The sequence below is a fragment of the Erythrolamprus reginae genome, chromosome Z (assembly GCF_031021105.1).
Source record: "Erythrolamprus reginae isolate rEryReg1 chromosome Z, rEryReg1.hap1, whole genome shotgun sequence".
In the NCBI taxonomy this organism is placed as follows: domain Eukaryota; kingdom Metazoa; phylum Chordata; class Lepidosauria; order Squamata; family Dipsadidae; genus Erythrolamprus; species Erythrolamprus reginae.
In genome coordinates this window covers 12,612,224-12,631,702 of record NC_091963.1, presented here as the reverse complement: position 1 = coordinate 12,631,702, position 19,479 = coordinate 12,612,224, and the positions used below count along the sequence as shown (strand labels likewise).

At 38.8% G+C, this 19,479-nt stretch overlaps 1 protein-coding gene across 1 annotated transcript in view; it reads left to right on the top strand.

Annotated features, from left to right (window-relative positions):
- Positions 1 to 19,479, top strand: part of PTPRN2 (protein tyrosine phosphatase receptor type N2) — a 797,416-nt gene that overhangs the window by 705,802 nt on the left and 72,135 nt on the right. The window lies entirely within an intron of this gene.

Genomic DNA, 19,479 nt, shown 5'->3' with positions numbered 1-19,479 from the left:
ATTCTTGTTTTCCCCAATTTTTTAGACACTAATTTATGGTAAAGTTGTTTGATATACTGTGTTATTGCTATAATATCTACAGCTTCACGTTTACTCAAAATATGATAATGCATTTCTTTTATGGAGAGCTGTTGTTTTGAATACAGTGATCCCCCGGGTATTGCGATCCCGATCATTGCGAAACGGCTATATGGTGATTTTGCAACCCGGAAGTAAAAACACCATCTGCGCATGCGCGCCCTTTTTTCTATGGGCACGCATGCGTAGATGGCGCCGGGCAGATCAGCTGCTGGGCGGCTTCCCTAGGTCTTCCCCCTCTTGCTGGCGGGAGGGCGAGCGGCGGGCATCAGCGAGGAGTTTCCCCACCGCCCACGCAAACTCCTCGCTGCCGCCCGCCCGCCCGCCCTTCGCCCGCCCACGCCGTTCATTCTCGCCACTTCCCAGCTGAGTCCTGAAGCGAATTGGCTTCAGGACTCAGCTGGGAAGCGGCGCGAGCGAGCAGCGCGAGCGAACGGCTTGTCCGCCACCTGCCTGCCCCCGCGCCCGCCTGCCCTTCGCCCGCCCACGCCGTTCATTCTCGCCGCTTCCCAGCTGAGTCCTGAAGCGAATTAGCTTCAGGACTCAGCTGGGAAGCGGCGCGAGCGAACGGCGTGGGCGGGCGAAGGGCGGGCGAGCGGCAGCGAGGAGTTTGCGTGGGCGGTGGGGAAACCCCAATCTTCGGCTCCTTGCTGCTACGGAAGTAAAAACACCATCTGCGCATGCGCAGATGGTGTTTTTACTTCCGCAGCGCTACTTCGTGAAAAACCGGTCATTGCGAGGGGTCCTGGAACGGAACCCTCGCAATGATCGGGGGATCACTGTATAGCTAAATTGATTTAATTAGAAATTGAGGAAATCATTATAATAATATACAATCACAATACTTTAGTAAATAAATCAACAAAAATATGACTGAAAACATAACAAGAGAAATTATAATTTCAGTTTTTAAAGCTTACAAATACTTTCTTACATATACAGATCCACAGATACACAATATGACATAGGTTCCTTGCTAGCAATGGAGCAAAAAGTAATATGATGGATGCTAAACACACAGCCTTCAAAATCCAGCCTTACTGTAAATCTAGCCCAAATCCAGATTTTTATAAAGGCTTCTGCTATCATTTCAAATTGATGTTTTTATAATGGAAAGATCCTGTTCTTTCACTTGTTCTGCCAGTACTCTAGTAGCCACGTTTTGCATCATTTGTAAACTATGGATCATTCTAAAGACCCAGTGTAGTTATTTAGATTGCTGATTGATGGCGGAACCAACTTTTGATGAACAATTATTCATCTTTTCTAGATGAATAGAATACCATTGGCAAGTGGTAAAATCTGCTAGCTACTGTCTTCATACAACTTCTGTTAGTTGCATAGTTCATAATTTAGAAGATACATACCCTCAATCAAAAATGTTATATATTACTTCATCCAGAGCTATAAAATTCCCCTTAAATTTAGATTTCAGTCTTACCCAAACAACTGATTCAATGGTTCCATGAGCTCTTACAGTAAAATAAAAAGGATTTTGGATAATAAAGTAAAATAAATATAATATAGTAAAATAAAAAGGTTAAATTGGATATTTTCAGAATACTAGTGATGCTGTCTCATTTCTTATAATCTCACTGATTTTGATACTGAAATATGAAGAGAACAGATGATAAACTAGAGTTATGTAAACCTAGTTGGTTAAAGAAGACTTGAATATAGAATAGAGATAACATAAACAGTTTCCTTATAACTTAACAATTAGTATTGGATATTCATGTTTTTACTACAGTAGAAACTATAGACTACTAAATTACTTTGTACAGTTGCATTAATTGCCTTATCCAATCAGGCAGCTTATTTAGTTTCATTAAATATGTATAGTCTAGTCATTACAGTTTGCATAGTTTGCAAATTATGGTTACCCTTAACTTTGTCCAATATATGCTACTCTTTTTTTGGAATCTTATTTAGAAATCTTCTAAACCTAAGAATTTGCAAAAGAATGCACATTAATACAATATTGCTCATGGACATAGTCACTGTATTCTGGCACTCTTTGTCTTTTTTCTAAATAGTTAAAATGTGTACAAATATAGTGACTTTTTCATGGAATTTTGAGTTGTTCAAAATCCGGAGGTTTGCTTGTTTATCCAATCTGATTGCATTTATAGGCTATTATGTCTTATTGACATAGATAGTATCTGTAGTGGGTTTCAAATTCCATCACTACTGGTTCATTATTGGGAGCATGTGTGCAGCACTTCTGCGCATGCACAGAGATGTCTAGGTGGCTGGGTGGAGCCACTTGCCACCACTGCTACCAGTTCGCCCAATCCAGTGTGAACCGGTAGCTACCCACCACTGCTTTTTTTAATGTGTGGACTAGACCGCTGAATGTATTATACTAATAAAAACTGTAGGAAACACCAGAAAGACATTGAAAAACAGAGTGTAATCCAGAATTCTATGTTGGAAGGGCAGTAATAAAGAAAAACAAACAGAAATGCAGGCTATTGAAAAGTTATTCCATACATATGATGGATTAATGTTCAAGGTAAACTCTAACTATAGTCTCAATGTTTTTGTGTTTGTATTGTACAAATAAATGAAAAAGAGAAATAAAAAGAGAGAAATATATGTATTTGATAATATATATTAGTTTTCTAATTATATGATCTATGGTTATGTTATTATATATAAATAGTCTGTTATAGTACTTGCTATCATTAAATTATGGGATGATTGTAATAATGTATACATTTGTTTCAGCAACATTTGCTACATTTTGGATGTTAGAGCAGTCATAAATGCTCTGGTTGGGGAACATTATTATATCTATAAAGGAGAATATTTGTAACATAAAGTTGAAATGAAGGGTTTTTAGTGCTCTTTGAGCTGGTTACTCTTTTGCAGACATTGCATTACCAAAACTGAGCAGCAGAAGTGCAAACACAAAAGAACAGCCAAGCTCAAAGCACCAATGGAACAAACAAAATGTTAAAAATTATGATATTTATGTAGTTACTTACCGAGCACATCTAAATTGTATTAAAGTAACCAACATATCTTTATAATCCTCAAGGCATGTCCCAAATTTTGAGAACCCCTAATGTTTATAAATTGAAAGTTGAAAAAGTGACGCACCCTAACAATATGTCATGGTTATTGAGGACAAAGCACCTTAAACATGCTTCTTAAGTACATATGAGTGCTCCCTTGTGAAGATGTGGGTATGTTTAGAGTATGGATGTTTCTACCTATGGGTCCATCTGAAACTCTGTAGTTAAAATGCTATCAAATGAATCTTTAGGGTCAATTTAATCCAACTACTATTTCTAGGGCTATGTAATACAGTGATACCTCGTCTTATGACCTTAATTCATTCCATGACAAGGTTCGTAACTAGAAAAGCTCATAAGATAAAACAATGTTCCCTTAGGAATCAATGTAAAAGCAAATAATGCGTGCAAAGCCATTAGGAAAATCCAAACTTTAAGGCTTAAAAAAAAGTAGCAGGGAGACAAAGTGAAGGCTGACGGAGTGGAGATGGACAGCGAGGAGAGGCAAGGAATGGAGGTCCTAACGAAGGCTAACGCCATCCCAAATTGCTCCCAAAATCACCCCTCCAGACGCTTCCTACACCGCCCCAAATCTCTCCCAAAATCACCTTTCCAAAAGCTTCTTATACCACCCCAAATTGCTCCCAAAATCGCCCCTCTAGATGCTTCCTATGCCACCCCAAATTGCCTCCAAAATCACCCCTTCAAATGCTTCCTACGCTGCCCCAAATTGCTCCCAAAATCACCCCTCCAAAACCTTCCTATGCTGGCCCAAATCACTCCGAAATCACCCCTCCAAAAGCTTCCTACGTTGCCCCAAATCACTCCAAAAATCACCCTCCAAAAGCTTCCTATGCCACCCCAAATCGCTCCCAAAATCACCCCTTCAAATGCTTCCTACATTGCCCCAAATCGAGGTCCTAATGAAGGCAAATGTATTGAAGAAAGGCAGCAAGGAGAAACGAGGCACTTACTATGCCACCCCAAATCAAAGTCCTAACGAAGGCAAATGGAGTGAAGAAAGGCAGCAAGGAGAAATGAGGCATTTTGAAAGGAGAGGTGATTTTGGAAGACTTTTGAAGCGATTTTGGGAGCAAATTGGGGCTGCATAGGAAGCTTTTAGAGAGGTGATTTTGGGAGTGATTTGGAGTGGCATAGGAAGCTTTTGGAGAGGTGATTTGGGAAGTGATCTGGGGTGGCGTAGGAAGCTTTTGGAGAGGTGATTTTGGGAGTAATTAGGATAAAAAACAATGTGCCCATGTATAGGAGCAGGATTTCTACATGTGTAGAGACCTGAGTTATTTACGTGGGAAAAAACTGGAGGAAGGAGTACTATGGGTGAAATCATCCCAGGGCATGGGGTGAGTTATTATCAGTACGCTGATGACACTCAGCTGTACATCTCTACCCCATGCCCACTCAGTGAAGCTGTGGACATGATGTGCCGGAGTCTGGAGGCTGTCAGGGTCTGTATAGGTGTCAACAGGCTCAGACTCAATCCAGTCAAGACAGAGTGGCGTTGGGTACTGCCCCTAAAGGATGTGTCCATTTGTCCATTCATCACCCTGGGGGGGGGGAAACTATTGACCCCTTCAGAGAGGATTCGCAACTTGGGTGTCCTCCTCAATCCACAGCTAACCATAGAACACCATCTTTCGGCTGTGGTGAGGGGGGCGTTTGCCCAGGTCCACCTGGTGCACCAGTTGCGGCCCTATTTGGACAGAGAGTCTTTGCTCATGGTCACTCCTGCCCTTATCACCTCGAGTTTCGACTACTGCAATGCTCTCTACATGGGGCTACCTCTGAAGGGTGTTTGGAAACTTCAACTCGTCCAAAATGCAGCCGTGCGAGCAGTCTTGAGCCTTCCAAGAAATGCCCACATCTCACCATCACTCCGCCGATCCGTTTCTGGGCACAATTCAAGTGTTGGTTATGACCTATGAAGCCCTTCATGGCATAGGACCAGATTATCTCCGAGACCGCCTTCTGCCGTACAAATCCCAGCGATCGGTGAAGTCCCACAGAGTTGGCCTCTTTAGGGTCCCGTTGACCAAACAATGTCAGCTGGTGGGATCTAGAGGAATAACCTTCTCTGTGGGAGCCCCAACTCTCTGGAATCAGCTCTCCCCAGAGATTTGCACTGCCCCCACACTTCTTGCCTTCCAAAAGAGCTTAAAAACTCACCTTTGCTGCCATGCTTGGGACTTTTAAATCTTCCCCTGACCAATGATAGTTTTAAGTATGAGTGCTGAATGACTGGTTTGATTGGCTTTCCTTTTTTAAATTAAATTTAATGGTTGTTTTAATATAATATTAATTAATTAATTAATTAATTAATTGCATTCATATTGTTGTTTTGTTTTTGTATATGCTGTGAGCCGCCCCGAGTCCTCGGAGAGGGGCAGCATACAAATCCAATTAAATAAATAAATTAAATTAAATATGAACACTGCCTTGAGCTTCTGAATACTACCTTAATTTCTTTCACATTCATTTTATACAAAGGGGCTATTTGCTTCTTATATCTGGTTCTGGCCAGTTTTCCCTAATAAAATTTTGTAAATGATGATCTTCCACTATTAATATGTACATTTTTCTTCATAAATCTACTTCGTTGAATAGAACTTACTTCTAAAAATATTTGTCAAGTATTACAGTTGTTCAGGTTTAGGGAAACAAAAATAATCTGCTTCCTAAGTAACCTAATTTTGCAGGGCAAAAATGCCTTGGGCTATAAGACAAAGAGTTAGATTATACAGTGGTACCTCGAGATACGAGTTTAATTCGTTCCGGACCTGGGCTCTTAAGTCGAGCAGCTCTTATCTCGAACGACTTTTCCCCATAGGAATTAATGTAAATAATTTTAATTGGTTCCAGCCCTCAAAAAACTCACAAAGTTAGTCTAAATTATGCAGAAAGACATGTTTTTAATGAAGAAATGTACATGTACATATAAATGAATAATGAAGTTTCTTTCACTTAACTTGTAAACTTTCTTAAACTTTTAAATTTACATATGTTCAACTTCTCTGCCACCCAATCCTGTAGGACAGAGGTCCCCAACCCTTTTTGCACCAGGGACCGGCTTTAAGCGATCAAGAGAGGAATGGGTGAATGAATGGACGGAGGGTGGGAAGGAAGGAAGGAAAGAGTGAAGGGACAGGAACAGAGGAAGGAAGCAAGGAAACTTATGAAAGGGGAGAGTAAGAGAGGAATGAGTGAAGGGAGGGAGGGAGGGAAGAAGGTGGGAAGGAGAAAGAAAAGAAGAAATAGAGGAAGGGAAGGTAAAAGAGAGAAAGAAAAAGAGCAAGAAAGAAAGCTGCAAGCACCCCCCCGAGCCCCCCAGGCCGGCTGCAACCTTTTAAAACACGCGCGCCGCTTCGCAGCTGTCTCCTGAAGCCGAACGCGGAAGTTAGCATTTGGCTTCAGGAGACAGCTCCTTGGCGCTTGTATCTCGAATTTGGGCTTGTAAGTAGAACAAAAATATCTCTCCCCTCCCAGCTCTTATCTCGAGTTGCTCTTAAGTAGAGCAGCTCTTATGTCGGGGTTCCACTGTACTTGCAGTCTCTATAGAGATTACTGTATTTTTCTGAGTATAAAACACACTTTTTTCCTTCCTAAAAGAGGCTGAAAATATGGTTTTATTAAGCCCTAACCATGGCTTAATGTGTTGAAGCTGACCAGTCTAAGGACACTAACCAGAGGAATACCTGGTAGGCAGTTCCCCCCCCCCTCTATTTTCCTCCCCCAAAACTAAGGTGTCTTATACTCTGAAAAATATGATATATTCCATTAGAAACCCATATACTGTACTCTTAATAGCTACATTTGCATATATAGGAAATAGATGGATTTCAAAATTGCCTTTAGTTAAATCACCTTGATTGAGCTGTAATCCTAAATGATGATTGTCTCTCTATACTGCATATGTGAATTATTTTATGCTACCTTGTTTTAATGAAATTTCATAGCCATTAGGTGACCACTGATTATTCAAGAACTCTATTGAGTACATTTATTTTGATACTTTTATTTTAGTAACAAAAAAGCAAATAAGGAAAATACCTGCCTTTGTTCTAGATTAAGTTTTTTGTTGGGGGGATTTCTTATTGTGAAAATAAAAAAGGTACAAATACCTTTGATTGAAACATTGTTTAAGATAAAGTAATTAGATAGTAACATTTCATTGCTTTATTTAGAATATTTTAAGGGTTTAAAATGGGGGACACTTATCAAAGCCAAGTCTTTGGTGAATTTTGTTTACTAATGATAGTTATTTATTTTTAAATCAGTTTATAACTTGCTTTTGAACCCAGTTATAAACACATGGAATATTAATAGGTTTAAAAATATTTTTACCTCCTCTTTCTTGTTCTGCTGAGAGAAAAGGTCTTACATGACACTGTTCTTTTGAAATGCTAACAATGGTTTAGCAAGATGTAATATTCAGGTGTTTTACAAAAGCACAGAAAAAGTGAAATAAAGGCATATGTTTTTCTGTTAACCAGCCATTTCATTTGGATTTTATTGAGTATCTCCAGCAGCTGGGAACTGTAAGAAAGGAGATTAACTGATGAAGTGGACAAGGCCATAGGAGCGATGAGTGCCTCCATTTGTTTGCTGGACCAGTGCCCCTTCTGGCTGGATTCGGCCAGTAGGGAGGTGACACGAGGCTGGCTCCAGGTGATTGTCAACTCTTCTTTGAACGAGGGGTCCTTCCCGCAACCTCTGAAGAAAGCAATTGTAAGACCCCCTCCTCAAGAAACCTTCCCTGGATCTAGCCCCATTGAATAACTATCGTCTTGTCTCCAACCTTCCCTTTGTTGGGAAGGTTGTTGAGAAAGTGGTGGTGCTCCAGCTCCTGTAGACCTTGGAAGAAGCAGATTACCGTCCTAGACCCATTTCAATCTGTCTTCGGACCTGGCTACAGAATGGAAACCACTTTGGTCAGACTGATGGATGATCTCTGGAGGGCCCGGGATAGGAGGCATTCCTCTATCCTGGTGTTTCTTGACCTCTCAGCCACTTTTGATACCATCGGCCATAGTATCGTTCTACAACAGCTTGAGGGGTTGGGAGTAGGAGGCACCATTTTACAGTGATTCTCCTCCTAGCTCTCTGGCTGATCACAGTCGATGTTAGTAGGAGGACAGAGGTCGACTCCTAGGCCCCTCCTTTGTAGGGTGCCTTAGGAGTCGGTCCTCTCTCCTCTCCTATTTAATACCTACATGAAACCGCTGGGTGAGATCATCTGATGACATGGGGTGAGTTACCAACAATACACTGCACAATACTCAGCTGTATATCTCCACCCTATGTCAGTTCAGTGAAGCTGTGGAAGTGATGTGTTGATGTCTTGAAGCCACAAGGGTCTGGATGGGGGTTAACAGGTTAAAATTCAACCTGGACAAGAACAAGTGGTTGTGGGTCCTTTCTCCTAACGATGATGTCAGGATGGCTCCACTCAGTATTTAAAAAAAGTAAAACTCAGAGTCCATTTTGAACTTTAAAAGTAAACTTTACTAAATCAGAAGTGAATGCATCAGAAGCAAAGCAAAGTCTGAGTAAAAAGACACGATAGTTGCCCATGTCTAAATATCCCACTCGCCCCCCTTATGGGACATAACCAATCCCCATTGTCCAATTTCATCAGGTGGACACATCTTCACTGTCACGTCATGCTTATGGAATGCAGCTACTAACGGACTTTCTTATCACCTCTACTCATGGAGAAATGAAAATATACTGGCCTTCGCCAGAAGAAACAAAGAAGCCAGAGCCCCTCCAGAAACTTCCCCTCCCAAATCTCCAAACATCTCCCCCCGTTACTTATGACAGCCGAAGCGTAGTCGAAAGATGAAACATAGCAAGGCTGACAGACAGCTTCATCTATCAGTCTTTGGTCCTGGGAGGAGAAGAAATTCCTCCCTCGGATAGGGTTCGCAACTTGAGTTTCCTCCTTGGTCCATAGCTGAGGCTAGAACAATATCTCTAGACTGTGGCTAGGGGGGCTTTTGAGCAAGTTCATCTTGTTTACCAGTTGCGGCCCTATCTTGACCAGGAGTCACTCCACACAGTTACTCACAGTCTCATCACCTCTCGCCTTGACTATTGCAATGTGCTCTACATAGGGCTACCCTTGAAGAGTGTTTGTATACTTCAGCTGGTGCAAAATACAGCAGCGCATGCAATTACAGGTCTGCCTAGGTATGCCCGTATTACTCCATCTCCATGCGTGCTACATTGGTTGCCAGTCAGTCTACGAACACAATTTCAAAGCCCTAAATGGCTTAGGGCTTTATAGGACCACCTCCTTCCCCATACCTCGCTGCGGCCAGTAAGGGCCCACAGAGTCGGCCTTCTCCAGGTCCTGTCCGCCAAATAATGTTAGTTGGTGGGACCTCGGGGAAGAGCCTCCTCTGTGACAGCTCCGACCCTTTGGAATGAACTATCCCCAGAGATTCACATTATCTCCTCCTTACCGGTTTTCCAGAAAGCTTTTTAAACCTGACTTTTCCGGCAGGCCTGGAATTAAGATTGATTGTTAGTATGTATGTTTTTTTATTATATATGTAATTTTACTGATGTTTTTACTGTTTGTTAAAAAGCTTGTATTGTATTTATAATTGTTGTTAGCCGCTCAGAGTCCGTTTCGGAGTGAGCGGCATATAAATGCAATAAATAAACAAACAATTTTTTTGTCTGAAACACACTGATTTCAGCACATGCTGATTGGATTGTAATAATAATTTTATATGTTTTATATGGACAGAGGCTTCCCTTTGAATTATTTGCTTTGATTGTGTGGTGTCATGAATTGTTGCTCTTTTCATTAATAAGATTTGGCAGTTCTAATCAATGGACTTTTGTCTAGACTTTTACATCAACTCAAAAGGTTAATGTACACTGTCCTTCTACTCCATGTCCTTTTGAGTTATGATATGTAATTCAGGGGTAGGTTCTAACTTAACCTCGCTGCCAGTTTGCTTCCTCTCGCGCCATGTGGGCACATTCACAGTTCTGAAAACTAGGCTTCTGCATATGCGCAGAAGCAAAAAACAACTTCTGCACATGCGCAGAAGCAAAAAACAAGATGGTGACGCCATCTTGAGCCAGAGTCAGTTCAGGGCCTATGCATGTGTGTATGTATGTGGGTGGGTGGGTTACATACATACATACATATACATACATGCATGTATACATAATATATACTACTCAAAAAAAATAAAGGGAACACTCAAATAACACATCCTAGATCTGATTGAATGAAATATTCTCATTGAATACTTGGAGTTATATTCTGATGTTTTAAGTGTTCTCTTTATTTTTTTGAGCAGTATATGTGTGTGTGTGTGTGTGTGTGTGTGTGTGTGTGTGTGTGGAGAGAGAGAGAGAGAAATAATATAATATAACAGTAGAAATATATATAAAGTTGAAGCTGAGACAGGAGGAGAACCTGTGGTCTAGATGTTAAAGCTACTGCCTTACAGGCAGACTTCCCAGGTTCAAATCCCGGTAAGAGTATGGCTAGCTGATGAGAGTAAAATAGCTTGAAATAGATCTATATTAGTCTCCCTTCCTTTTCATTATCAGCAAAAATATGTTGTGTATGTGTGTGTACGTGTATGAAACCATTAATTCTAATGCATATATTAATGCCAAATGACCTCATCACATTCTTTCAATTTTTCTGCTATTATAAAAACCTTCCAAGTTGATAATATATATTTTCTAAAAGCTTTTCCAGTTCATGACAGATATTTACTATTTATTTGCCACCCATCTCACCATGGGGCTACTTTGAGAGGTTTATAACAATAAAATGGTTTCTTCTTTTAAAAAAATGTAAACTTAACAATAGCAAAAAAAATAAATTACCACTAAATATAACATTGCTATACTGCTAAAGCCTTTTTCCTATGATTTCTGCAACTTTCTTCTTTTCAAGACCTTGTGTACAAGATTTCTTTCCTAGGAAGAACCAAAGTTTTTGTCATTCTTCATCACATATGGGCTACCATTTCAGATATTTGCTAACACACATGAGGTTTTTCTTTTGCTTCTTCAGGACATAAAATAGTTCTTATTTTGCTTTGCATCAAGAAATCCCTCCATTGGAGGTTGATTTCAGATAGTTTCATTGTTTCCTTTCATATTTGTTCATGTCCTCATCTTGATGCTTCCATGTCTCAATGGAGAATTCATCTCCAAATCCTTTGCACTTGAAGTACTCCATCTACACACAAAAAGCCACAATCAATGATGGCATACTAATGAACATCCTCCTCATAGGTGGCACTTATGGAAGATAACGGTAACATCTGTTCAGTAACCATAACAACTATTCTGGAGAACTGTGTGGCTTATAAATAATATCCTCCTTTCTTTATTTTCATAGGGACAGAGAGATAGAGCTTGACCCAAATATTTCATACTATCCGAAATTAATAATGCTTTCCATTTGAATCAAGTTCTTATATTGTTTACGATTCCCCCCCCCCAGCTTTGCAATAGATGGTTATTTTAATTTAGTCCAAGCCTAGAGATAAAAGCTTTGATCTTTAGAACATGTTGCTTACCTTTCAGTAGTTGTCTGTTAATTCACAGAAATCCTGGATCCCAGATAATCCACTGTTCCTTTGGATTTGCTATGCAACTGTAAGAACTGAAGAATGTATGGTAGTTTTTAATCAATGGTGGTTTGTTACTAATGTATCATTGTAAACTAGTCTTTAGAAATGAAGTACCAAATAATAATAATAATAATAATAATAATAATAATAATAATAATAATAATAATGTCCTCAACTTACAATCACATGACCAGAATTTCCATTGCTAAGCAAGGCAGTTGTTGTTCGTTGTAGTTTTGTGTGCATGTGTATGTCTATGTACCTGAGTGCACATGTGCTAAATCTAAGCCTCGCCTCTCAAGCTCTAGCCATGAGGGTTTCCCCCAGGTCTGATAAGCTCAAACACGTGTGTGGTGTCAGCAGAAGAGTTGGACTCTCCGGTCACTCTTCCTCTTCCTCTTCCTCCTCTCTTCTCCTTCCCCCTTTCCAAGATTTCTTCTGGGGGAGAGCTACAATGACATAGGGTAGGGGGGATTGTTGTGCGTGGGTAGTGAGGAAGAGACCGAGAGTTCCTGCACTGGATAAATGGTTGGTGTGACTTTAAAAGTGAGAGAAAACCAGTGGGGAGGGAAGGACGTGTGGGATCATTCCAGTAAATCTATCTTTCTGTTTGTGTGGGGGGGGGGCGGACAGGGGGATGGAAGAGACCAAGCAAGTGAGAGAAATTAACCTCGAGTACATTCCCCTATAGGTAATGAGTCATTTTGAAGATGTAGCGGTTGCATGTATATATTTATGTGGGTCTCTCTATCTCTGATCTCCTTTGCCAGTGGATGAATAATAATCTGCCCTGAGTCCCAGGAGAAGGGCAGCATAGAAATTTAATTAAATAAATAAATAAATAAACAGACAATAAATAAACAGACAACCAGTGCCATAATGCAGGGGAAGAAAGAGCAAAGAGGAAATCTGCCCCCCTTATGCAAGCACACAAATTCGCAGGCAGAGTGGAGGAGAATGGAAAAGAAGGGATGAAGTAGAGGTGGATGGGATTCTTGCTTCTCTGATTGGTTGGTGGCAAAGTGTCCCGTCGCCCAAAAAACCCAGGTGAATGGGCTTTTGGGCCTGTTCGGTGAAGGGGCTGGGAGAGTAGGGGCTGGGATGAAGAGCTGGGATCGTTTCAGCCGAGGAGAAAAGGCAGTGCCCAATGTCTGGGGGTATAACACTGGGGATCAGCCACGCATGGCCAAGCAGAGGAGGCGAACAGTCCTAGACCCTTACCTGCTGATGTAGTGCACATAAACATAAAATGATGAAGCAATTCATTTATATCTATAAATTTCAATGAGGTTATATGCATACATGCATAGTCCACACATGTACATGCATAGAAATCCTCAAAGAAATGCAGGTATAATTAAATAAATAGTTCTTGGTTTGCATTGTTCAAATACTGATTTCATAAAATCAATAGGTTTCCAGGATAGAATTCATTGATTGCTATTATGAATTTCTCTATAAAAGCTCCTGATAGAGTGATCAACACATACCACGGTGGGTGGCCAAGCATAGTTTGTAGCATAAATATTGTCAGATACAGTACACTGAAAATGTGCTTTAGTCATTTTTCTATGCAGTGAGGTAAAAACTGACAGCCAGTGCCTGTGGTGCTTTTGGAGGACAGATAATTAAAACAATCTGCTATCATATATAACATTTTCCTTGATTACCTCCTTGGAAACAGGTTTTAATGCATTCTGTAAAAAGGGCAAAAGGTAGAAATTGTGAGGAAAGGGAGTGTCTTCTTTGTATGAATGCATACATTAAATGATGAACAGCTACTGACACTTTATACAAAAGTGCTAATTTGCCCCTGGTGGATTAGTTTATTTGGAAAATGCTGGAGGTAAATTAATGACTCCATTTTAATTCTCTTTCATACTTGTTTTAAAAAGAAGCTTCTATACAGAGATGAATCAAACCCGGTAAACTTTGTCATCCCCTCCAAATATGACAACTGGAATATTATTTAATACTATAGGAGATGGGAAATTTTGCATCATTGAAAGAATATAACACACACACACACACACACACACACACACACACACGTATGTGTGTGTGTGTTCTGCCCCTATTTCAGCCTCTTTAATTATAGTTTACTTTGATCTTAGCAATCATTATTATTTAAGTAATATTGTGTATAAGTAATATTTGGCAGTATTGGAGCAAGTAGCTTCTTTTATGAAAGAGTAAAGAATATTTAAGAAATCATAATATCATGGTCTTTTAAAGTCTGCAGTAGTTGTAGTAGTAGGAAAACAGAGACATTATGATTTGAAAAGAGAGCTAGTTTATTGCAATGGTTAAGGAATCAGCCTGGAAAATGGGAGACCATAAATTTTAGTTCTGCCTTAGGCACAAAACTCAGTTCAGACACTTTGGAGCAATCTCTCTATCTCAACTTTAGGAAGAAATCAATGACAAACCATTTCCAAAAATTGTGAAGATTTGTCTAGGCAATGGTTAAGAACCAATACTGGCTCATAGTCAGTCAAACACACACAGAAAAAGAGAGAAATGGTTTACAAACTGCAGGCAACAGTTTCATAATATAGATTTTTATCTGAAATACTATTTCCCATCAATAAGGGCAGTATAAATATGACTTATATGATAATTATGGAATAATTAAAGGAATATATTGCCATACAGATGCTTGTTTAATGAACTTCTCAGGTTATTCAAAAGTCCACATAGCATTTTCTGAATGAAAAATGCAAAAAAAAAATCTTTTTGGCTTGGAGGGTTACCGAAAAAGTTCTTTTTTTTCTTTTTTTACTTGAGGGACTAACAGAAGAAGCTAATAATCATACACCTAGTTTTGTGGGGGGGAGGGGGAGTTTCAATATTACCACCTTTCTTGGTTTAAAAATGGCTATATCTCAGACAACCAATACATTGCACTTTTCTGCAGAGCTAGGATTGTACAAGCTGATTTTGTATTCCTTCTCTTTTCTGAGTAATTCATGAGCCAGGTAAAGAATATTAGACATAAATGCATATTCAACTTCATAATTGTGGATAACATAAATTTGTTGCAGCTTTTTTTCTAAAATTTGAAGTCTTATAAATTCAGATTTCTGTATTACCGTAGAAGGGAAAATATTTGAGCCTTCAGAATAATTTTCTGTGGCAGAAAGAATGGATTATAAACCCAGTGAATTAATCCATTGAGGATTCTGTATCCTAATGTTACTCTTATGTGAACTCCAGGTATGAGTTTTTGGCAGTTTGGAGAAACCCATGTAAAGATGTTCCCAAGCAGTTCCTCTGTGGAATCGTAATTTGGATGTTAAAGCTTGTAGAAACTTTGTTCTTTCTGAAGTAACTGATTTGTGTATGTGAACTGGCCTTAAGTATTTTGTTTGGCACAGAAATTACTTTTTTCTGCAGGTGACTCTTCTACTAGCAGGACAGTACTAAGATGCATTACTAAATTTTGTATTTTGGCTATTGAAAACACAGGTCTAGAGATATATTAAGCCTATCAAGTAACCTCCTTTGCTACATAAACAAATGTAGAATTTCAAAGGCATATTCAAAAGTTCTCAGTAGTCTTCATTTATAATGAAATCAGATTCTGTATAAATGTAGGAGGCTTAGTGAGCCAGTGAAAACCAAATCTACTTTAATCTTGTGTAACTTTTTGTTTCCACAATGTATTGTTACATAATCTCCGACAAGCTTTCTTATAAGTGTCTTTGCTCTTATGTGATCCAAATGTCATTTATTCTAATGGGATAATCCTTTTACATTAAAATAATCCTATGCTTCATATAATAGAAACACAAAAGACTTATCTATTATTATGGTATCCCAGAACCAGCACTTTTCCTCTTTTCATTGAAACAAATCGTATAATCCAAAATACCTTGTTAGCATTGATTCTGTATTTGTATTATATTCTCTTTTTCGTCCAATGCCTCAGTTTTATCTTGCTTGTCCATAAATGACCTCAATAACTATACAGTACTGGGATCTGATAGTATTTTGTCCCCATGGAAATATATTTGGATTAAAATTAATAAGAGCCAGCACACTGTTGTGTGCATGGTGTTGGAGTGGTAGAAGGAAGATTTATGTTTAGTTCAGAGCCACAAAAGCTAAGTGAGTAACTCAATACTCAAGAATAAATAAAATAAGTTATTGCTTTTATTTAATGTTTATTACAAAAAAAAACACAAATATTTTTATACTACTACATTTTTAACAGAATAACAGAGTTGGAAGGAACCTAGTCCAAATCCCTGTTTAGGCAGGAAAGCCTTCACCACTCCAGACAAATTGTTATCTAATCTCTTTTTAAAGAACTTCCAGTGTTGGAGCATTTACAACTTCTGGAGGCAACATGTTCCATTGATTAATTGTTCTGTCAGGAAATAAAATATCATTTTAAAGAAATGCATTATATTTCACTAAAATATAGTATGACTGTTGCAATAGAACTACTAATACCCAGAAGCAAGCAAAGTTACAACCAGAAGCCTACATGGGTTTTCAGAAAATATCATGCAAACAAATCTTATTTCATTCTTTGACATAGTAATTAAATTAATGAACTAGTGAAATGGTGTAGACATAGAATACTTGTATTTCAGTAAAGCATTTTACAAAGTAAACCACAATGTACTGCTTAATAAATTGAGATAGATAGCATCGCCACTAGATGGATTTGTAGCAGGCTAACAAACCACACTCAAATGTAGTCCTTAATGGAACTACATTGACATGGAGGGAAGTAAGCAATGGACACCCCAAAGTTATGTTTTAAGACCAGTACTCTTCAATATCTTCATAAACAGTTGAGATGAGGGAACAGTAGATGAACTCATTAAATTTGCAGATGACACCAAGCTGACAGGAATTGCTAACACCCCAATAACAAAAATCCTGTAGGCTTCTAGTTGTAACTTTGCTTGCTTCTGTAGTAAGACAGGTTCAAGGTTCAGAAGGATCTTGACAGACTTGAACACTGAGCCTTATATAACAAAATGAAATTCAGTGGTGAGAAAAGTAAGGATTTACACTTAAACAAGAAAAATCAAATGTACAGGTATAGAATAGGTAAGACTGGACTCAATAGCACTAACTGTGAGAGGGGTCCCAGTGGACAGTCATTTAAATATGAGCCAACAGTGTGCATCAGCTGCCAAAAAAGCCAACAGTTCTAGGCTGCATTAATCTAGGGATAGAATCAAAATCACATGAAGTGTTAATACCACTATATAATGCTTTGATGAAAACCATACTTGGAATTCTGCATCCAGTTTTGATCTTCACAATATACAAAAGATGCTGAGACTCAAGAAAGTGCAGAGAAGAGTAACAAAGATTATTTGGGGGCTGGAGGCTAAAATGTATGAAGAATGGTTGCTGGAATTGGGTATTCTAGTTTATTGAAAAGAAGGATTAATGGTGGCATGATAGCACAGTTCTAATATTTGAGGGATTGCCACAAAAAAGAGGGGTCAACCTATTTTCCAAAACACAAGAAGGTAAAACAATGGATGGAAATTAATCAAGGAGGTAAGCAACTTAGAATGGAAGAGAAATTTCCTGACAATGAGAACAATTAATTTATTCTCATTGTCAGCAATAGCTTGCCTTCGTAAGTTGTGGATGCTCCAACATAGATAACATCAATAAATTATTTATCTGCTCTTCTGGTGAGTCTTTCACTTAAAGCCTTTCGTTCTGACTATACAAACACATGTAGGACTTACAAACAGACAAACAGACTCTGAGTATAATGGCAGCATGATGGTGGTAATGTTGATAGAACTGGAAAGAAGAGTAATGTATAATAGCATAATAACTTTAGACAAAATAATAGGTAGGCTGAAATAATTAGAAAAGGAGTACCAGGAAGAAGTCTGAATTATGAAGAAGAGGAGGTTGTGGGATATAGAAAAACAGTAGGAACAACTAGTGAGTATATTGGGAGCTGGAGAAGTTGGGAGTATTAAAAATGAAAGAGTTTTTTTCCTGCCCTAAATATTGCATCTCTTTATTTAATCATTCTTGCTCTTTCTTTTGATTTCTATTATTTTCCTCTCTCTTTTACTTTTTTCTTCTTCATTTTTCCTTTCTCTTTTTTCAATGTTTTGATTAGTTCTTCTGTTTTTTATTTTTATTCCTTATTTTTTTTCCCTTCCTTTCTTCTGCAAGATTCTCTTCCCTTTCCCTTTCATGCACCTTACTTGTTGAATGAATTGTTTGTCTCTGAATTTTGCTGGTGTATTTATGTTCTATGGCAGGACCAGTGATATAACTCATTATGTTGAAGTTGACCATTGACCCCCCAAATTTTCCATATAAAATTGTGTATTTCATGCTAATTTCAAATAGCTTTGTCTTAATCTTTCTTTATACAATATACAGTGTATAAATAAAATTGAAATACTTACATTAATGTTTTTAGCAATAATTATTTAGAGTTGGCTGATTCTAACTTAGAAAATGAAAATGAATCTAGGTATATTATGTCCACTGCATTTCTCTGGTCAATTGACTTGGTCACAGTGTCGAAGAATGAAATGAGGTTGGTTTGGCATGATTTGTTTCTGATGAATCCATGTTGGCTGGTGGTTATTACATTGTTCGATTCAAGGTGTTGACAGATCTGTTTTTTAATTATCTTTTCTAATATTTTCCCAGGCTAATCGGTCTGTAGTTTCCTGGGTCTGTTTTTTTGCCTTTTTTGTAAATAGGGACCATGTCAGCTCGTTTCCAATCATCTGGTAGATCTCCTGTGATCCAGAATTTTTGAAAGATGTGGTACAGATGTTCAATGATGACATCAGCAAGCTCCTTTAGGACTCTGGGGTGCAGTCCATCTGGTCCTGGTGATTTGTATTCATTGAGTTCCAATAGGTGGTCTCTTACTGTATTTTTATTAAAGTAGTGATTTGTTCCAGTTTTGATTTCTGCAATTGTGATACAAGCTTGTTGTTTTGTTGTTTCTTTGTGCGTGAAAACAGATGTGAAAAAGGTATTGAGCAGTTCTGCTTTCTCTTTATTGTCCGTTACTTCTGTGCCGTCTTCTCTTTTTAGCGGACCAACTGCTTCCTTGATTTTTTTGGGGGGGTGTTTATGTGTTTATAATCTCACTGCATAAAGCAGTGATTTTCAACCTTTTTTGAGCCGCGGCACATTTTTTACATTTACAAAACCATGGGGCACATTGAGTGGGGGTGGGATGGGGGGTGGCTAAAAAAAGTTTGGACAAAAAATTCTCTCTCTCTTCCTCCCTTTCGCTCTATTTCTCTCTCCCTCCCTCCTTCTCTCTCTCCCTTCCTCTTTTTTCTTTCCTCTTTTTTGCTCTCTTTCTCTCTCCCTCCCCTACCTCCCTCTATGTCTTTCTCTCTCCCACCTACCCTTCCTCTCTCTCTCTCTCTTGCTTTCTTTTTTCTCTCTCTCTTGCTTTCTTTCTCTCTCTTGCTTGCTTTCTCTCTCTCTTGCTCTTTTTTTCTTTCTCTCTCTCTCTTTCTCTCTTGTTTTTTTCTCTCTCTGAGCTTTGCGGCACACCTGACCATGTCTCGCGGCACACTGGTTGAAAAACACTGGCATAAAGAAACTGATTCTATGTTCCAAGGAGAAACAAAACAAAACACAATTTAAAAGTGCCTTTAGCACACAAGCTCATTTTGATACTCATCTGCAGGTCAGAGTTGGCTTCTAACTTAACTTACTACAAGTTTGCTTTCTCCCGCATCCATGTGCATGCGCAGTGCCAAACCCACCCA